We start from the raw sequence: 6,925 nt of genomic DNA on the forward strand, positions 1-6,925 counted from the left end.
AAAGCCAGCCATAGAAAGGAGTAAGATTGATTGGATGAAGACAGCAGGAAAGCAGAGGTTCAGAGAAACGAATGCATCTCCATACGCTTATCTGAAATTCTCACCAATGATTTACATAAGTATTTCTATCCTTATTTTATTAATTAATTTCAAAAACTCCATAACTATTTTATATCCGCCTAACTGAGATTTACAAGATGACCATAGCTTGCTTCAAGCCAACAATCTCCGTGGGATTCGACCCTTACTCACGTAAGGTATTACTTGGACGACCCAGTGCACTTGCTGGTTAGTTGTGCGAAGTTGTGAACCATGGTATTGGCATCATGTTTTTGGCACCATTACCAGGGAAAGAAAGAGCGATGAATTTTACATAATCAAAGTGTAATCACAATTTCTGCGCACCATTTAGCTAATATGTGAGTTTGTTATATTCAGTTAAACCTCTTTGATGTTGCATCAGTGGTGCATTCAAATTCCAGCCAATATCAAGGACGTATTATGAATTATCAGTTCAGGGTACCAGCAGCAACGGATAACTCTTTAGGTGTATAGTTACATAATATGGGTGTAAAAGCACTGTTGTTTTGGGTGTATTTATGAATTTTCTTATATTTCACATTTTACATATATATATTTCACAATCTGCTGTTTATGTTATAAAATATTGATTATTTTTTTAACTACGGTTTTAGGGTTTAGGGTTTAGCATTTAAGGGTTTTAGGGTTTAGGGTTTACGGTTTAGGTTTTAGTGTTTAAGGTTTAGGTTTTAGTGTTTAGGGTTTAGGGTTTAGGATTCAGGGTTTTAGGGATAAAGCATCAGGGGGATAGATGTTTGGGTGTATATTCAACTTTCTTTGGGTGTAAAAAATGTCAGGTTATGGGTGTATATTTGGTTTGATATTTTTCTTCATATTATAGTATCTGTAATTCAGACATTTTGAATACAGCAGAGAGAGTTTTACTCATAATTAGCAAATTTTTATAGCATGTGTTCAATTTGTTACAAGACTATATAATAGTTACATTAATCAGTGTCAATATTCTTAGAATCTATCTGACAATATGGACTCAATAACAATGAGGATAGCTTGGACAATCTTATTGCATTACTTCCCCTAATGGCTTTAGCTTTGTCTTGATTCATTTCATGGAATAGAATCCGGGAAGCATATTCTACTCTAAAGTGGTCCACCTCGTCCTACAGTTAAAAAGAATATTCTGTTTAATCAACTATGTTAATTGAGTAAAGTAATACAGAGTTATTTAGTTTTAAACACATTTAGCTGGGTCCAATTGTCCCACTCATACTTCAGCCTTTTAATGTTTGCGGGCTGAAATATCTCAAGCCACTTCATTACGTAGATAGCACAGTCATAGCTGAAAACCAAGAAAATAAATTACAAATTACATATAGAAAAATTTCATTTTCAGAGTGAAAGATTTATACCTTGTCTTTTGGCCTGAAATGTGAAGGTATGGTGGTACAATTTCCTTGTCCTTGTCCCTTGTCTTCAGAGGTGCCCCCCAGCATATACTTTAATTCGTGAAATTACATATCCCTTAAAACACAAAACAAATCAGTAATACATGAATAAATTCAATAAAGGGATACACCCAAAGGAACACAAAGTTACACCTTATATTGAACAGAAATACAGCCAACTATTAAAATACAGAACACAGAACCAACTTACAATGAATGTATTCAGGGCAGTTCTCTCATCGGACAAAGATTTCGTGTGGTATGGGTCGACTATATAAAATTTCTGCTTTCTTGTATCAGCCAACCATAACCACCAATGTTGTGAATGGCAAACAGGTGCAAAAATCTGAAATATGTTCAGATTGAACACTGTTTTAGTTTATTTGGCACATAAGTAAAAAATGGTAATAAGAAGTTTTAGAAATGAAAACTTACATAACGATGCGATGCTAATTTTTTAAGGTCCAAGAAGGGTATAAACATTGGGTAGTCTTCCACCCTGAATGGCTTATTGGTTTTAGGCCGTAAGAATACCCCTTTTGGATGATTTACAATGGCCATGTTCTGCAAAAATTGTGAACCACCAAATGAATACAGAAGATACACCCAAACGAATCCAGAAAATACACCCAAATGAATACACAACTTACACCCAATTAAACACAGAAAATACACCCAAATGAACACATAAAATACACCCAATTTAAGACAAAAAATACACCTGAAGGAATGCAGAAAATACACCCAAAATTCATTGAAGCAACCCTTACCACAATATCAGGGGGGAGACAGTATACTTCTTCTTAAAACCTTTTAATCTTTTGCTGGTTTAGGATGAAGTACATGGCAGAGACAATCTAGAAAAAGATGCCGAAATCAATTTTACATCAATCAACATTGCAGTTAATTTTGATGATAAAAACATTAATGTTATTGTAATATTACCTCAGCTTCTATATGCGTTTCAGCTGCGAGTGATGCAAGGTGGAGTTTTGACAAAATGTATCTATCTTGGGCTTGGAGTGTGCAGACGGTGTCAAACTCATTAGTTAGTCCATTTGCATATGTCTTCACTCGTATGGCCCAGAGGTAGCATTTCTCTTTCATGTCAGAAGTATCTTCATTCGTCCTCGTAGGAGTTTCAAACTTCTCGAAACTCTCTCCGCCACTCTTCTTTCGAATCTGTGGACTTTTTTCTTTTGTTGTCACCTCACCACTTGTAATTTTTTGTACCAGATCCCCTAATTGTTCTAGCAGTTTTGGGATTTTAGGAGTTTTTACCCTCTCTCCATCTTGTGTTGACGCTCCCTCCTGCGTTGCTGCTTTTTCTTGGCTTGAATCAGTCAAGCCAAGGCTGAATGATGGCGTCGGATCTGTTTTAGGAACATACAATACTGTCCGTGCCATCATCATCAGTGCAGCAGCATCTTCTGGGGCTGGATTATTGCGTGATCATGTATAACATATTATAAGAATAAGAATTTATGAATGATAACCAAACATTGATTTTACTCTGATGAACTTACATTTTAGATGGAGTTGGAAGAAGCGTGGGTGTGCTTTCTTCAGGTTTTTGGGGTGGTTCAGGAGTGCTGCAGGGTTACATAAAATTAATCATGTTATAAAAAAACTAGTCAGGGATCAATCGTGAAAATATACACCCCAATAGAGGCAATATACACCAAACTGTAACCAAATACACACCTAAGACTATTTCTTACCTTTTTATAGTTCCTTCAATTTGTAGCACAGGGGTTGGTTCATTTTCTGTCACAGGTGTTTGTTTAATTTCTGGCACAGTGGTTGTTTGGGACAGTGGTAGATAAACTTGAATCGAAACTCTAAACAAGAAGAAAAATAAAAGGTTAACAAAGCGTCTGAAAATAAAAAGGTTATAAGGTTGAAATTTTCTTGAAAAACTCACATTGCAAGCGCTTTGGACTGTGTCTCTTGCTTCACAACCATCATGTTCTCTTCAGCTGGCTCACTGGCTGACTCTACAACCAGACTCAACCTAAAATACACCCTAAGAAAAGTAAAAATACACCCGAAGTATTCAAAAGAAAGACAGGCTTTATTTTTTGAGAATTTACATACTTGCAGTTTTTGCTTTTTTTTCCTGCCTTTTTTTTCTCGAATAAAACATTAAAGTGCTTTTTTTCTAAAAAAAATATATACAGAATTAGAAGTAGAAGGTAATAAAAGAATAAAAGTAACGGTTATTTGAAAGAGAAATTACATGCTCTCTGCCGGTTTATTTACGCTACTTTGGTCTGTGTGTCCTTGAGATGAAGGATCATCACTTCCTAAGTTTATGTCTGGTATTCTAAACATAATAGAGTACATATTATTCATAAAAAATACCATACTATTAAATCAGGATAAGAAGATTTTATCAAATAAAGCTTCTTACGTTTCAGATAAGATATAGTGACCTTCCGTCGATCGCAGGTCAACTTCCTTCTCCCTGGCAAACAACAAACAATTATTAGCAATGAAAACAACTTAAAATCTAAAATATACGCCCCAACAAGACTTACCCCTGTGCAGCAGATTTTTCATTGTTTTCCCTTAAGAATTCATCTAATTCTTCAGTTCCAATTTCAGATCTGACAGTACATGCATAAAAGAACATGTTAACAAATATAATTTTGATGATAGACGGTAATATAACTTACAAAGTATTGTACCCATGATAGGATTGAGCTTGCTCAGGAGATGAATCCTCAACAATGACCTTTTTCTTTTTGGATTATGTTCTGGGGGGAAAAACAAGTATGAATCAGAAATACAAAATTAATTTGATCACAAAATACTAACCAAAGAAGTGCTTACTTTTGTGGTGTTCTCTGAGTTTTTTTTTTTGTTTTTTGCTTCTCTACTGGTGATGATTCTTCGCTTCTAAAAGTTAATAAGAGACGCTATGTTAATACATGAAATCTTGATAATAAACCCAAAGGAAAGCAGTAATAATTTCAGAACATTACTCATCATTTGATTCAGATTCTGAATCAGAATCCTCCTGAATCTTCTTTCTTTTTTTGGACTCCATTCTGGAAGGCAAATAATCATTATTTATAAACATACCAAAAGGGACAAAATACACCTAAATGATTGAATAAAATACACCCAACTGAATAAACAAAATACACTCAACTGGATAAACACCCAACTGGATAAACAAAATACACCCAACTAGATAAACAAAATACATCCAAGTATGTTACTTACTTTTTGGCTTTTTGGGTGGGTTGTTTCCTTGTTGAATCCTCTGAGTCTTCTTCACTCTCAGACTCAGAGGTAGAATGAACCTCACTTTCAGTTGTTTCAGTCTCAGATGATGATGATGAACTTGCCTTCCTTTTTTTTTTGTTTTTTTGGTTTCTTCTTTTTTTTTTCTTTTTTCTTTATTTCTTTCATTTTCTCCTTTGTTTCGGCCATCTTTACAATTTCCTGAAACATTAGAAATTTTAATTAGCAGCATTCAGGTAAGTAAAATACTCCCAAGATATTTTATTCACTTACCATATGTTCCTCTATTTCTGTCCTCATTCTTTCAACCAACTGCTCTCTAGTCCAGTTGGCAATCCAGGGTTCTGGAGGTCTTTCTGCCCTCTTCTTGTCTTTATTTTTTGATAGATGAAAGTAAACTATCATCAGGGCAAACAGGCAGCCGTCAATTGCCTTTTTCTTTTGCAGATTGTAATCTGTTATGCCCTTGATGATAAAATTCAAAACATGTGCTCCCCAGTTCCGCTCTGTTATTGTGTCCATCTTGAAAGTTGGTGCCAGGTGCACAGGGGAGATTTTATTTATTGTTGTTGGTAACAGGAACGCCATCTGTATATAGAGGATGAAAATCCTCTTGAACATGAGGCGATCCTGTTCATTATCAACACCAATAGCCATCATCTCATCTGTCAGATTTTTGAGGGTCTTCCCCTGGAATCTTCTAAAAATTTGTTTCTCGTCTTCAGAAAGATCCTTATAATTGACTTTCTGAGGAAATAGATCTCCTACAAAAAGGAAAACAACATAGTATGAAAATCACTTGAAATACACCCAAGCATCACTTGAAATACACCTATGTTTGTAGCGAGTTACCTGACGCGTTGATGCCAAGCGCAGCCCCTATTGTTTTTGGTCTTACTTTAAAGGAACCGTAGCCGGTTTCGAGTATGTTTTTCCCTAATTTAAAGGAGTTAGTCAACTCCTTTAATATTTAGTGATGCACCCTTAGCAGTGGGATGTGCATCAGGCCACCAAATCTCAAATCCCTAACAATTACTTTCTTATCCTCGCTCATATTTCTGAGTTTGTCACTCAACAAATGGGTTCCATACTTAAGGTCTTTGGTTTGCTATAAACAAAGCAAAATTAGAGTCAGATATATTTCTATTTTGAAAAACTGATTTGATCTAAGACATATATTTATTCTTACATTTTTTCCATCTTGGTTTCTGCCTGCCATTTTTTCTGAAATGAAAAATACACCCATAGATATCAGTTAGATACACCTATATATCAGTTACATACCTATACGATTTCTCTTAAGTATTTAATTAGATCAGTTCAAAATGATGTTTCAATTCACTCAAACATGCATAATATACAAGGTCAAGCAACATTACAAGGTCAAGCAATATACACCGAAGGACAAGCAATATTTAGAACACTTGCAACAGTTGATTATATTACATTATATCAGTTCAGAAATATACACCCAACAAATTATGCCATATACACCCAACAAATTACTCCATATACACCCACGAAATTATGCAATATACTCCCAAAAATCAGTTACGAGAAGAACTAGAACAAGAAAAACAGTAAAACCTAGAACAACTAAGAAGAATAGTAAAACCTAGAACAAGAAGAACATTAAAAACAGTAAAATGAGAGCTAGAACAAGAAGAACAGTAAAACGTAGAAGAATGTAGAAGAACAGTAAAACCTAGTTCTTCGATTTCGAAATGTGGAAAATCTACAAGATGAGTAAAATAGTAACGTACCTTGAGTAATATATCTTCATTTTTTCTGGAGATTGTTGATGGAGAGTTCTATCTTGTGTTGATGGTTTCTGCTAATCTTCGCGACGAGTTCTATCTCTTCAGTTTCGAATGTTGCTCGAAAATAGACGGTTTGTGTTTTCTTCGAAGAAGGAGAAGTGGAAGAGTGCGCTATAAGAAGCGCTTTTTGCGAAGCGCAACCGTTGAGTGACGCGCATGTAATTTACGCTCCATTCAAAGGGAATGACTGCGCGTGGAATGAAGTCTGGGTTGGGCAACTTGTAACGCTTGTAGGACTTTTTTGCTTGTATGTGTAGCAAGCCCCACATAATTATTCTTAGCCATTCAAAACTATACCACCAAAAAACTCACCTTATAAAATATTTAAAAGTTAAAACCAATAATATTTTTAATTTATATAATATA

Source organism: Arachis ipaensis, chromosome B07 (genome assembly GCF_000816755.2).
Source record: "Arachis ipaensis cultivar K30076 chromosome B07, Araip1.1, whole genome shotgun sequence".
Classification (NCBI taxonomy): domain Eukaryota; kingdom Viridiplantae; phylum Streptophyta; class Magnoliopsida; order Fabales; family Fabaceae; genus Arachis; species Arachis ipaensis.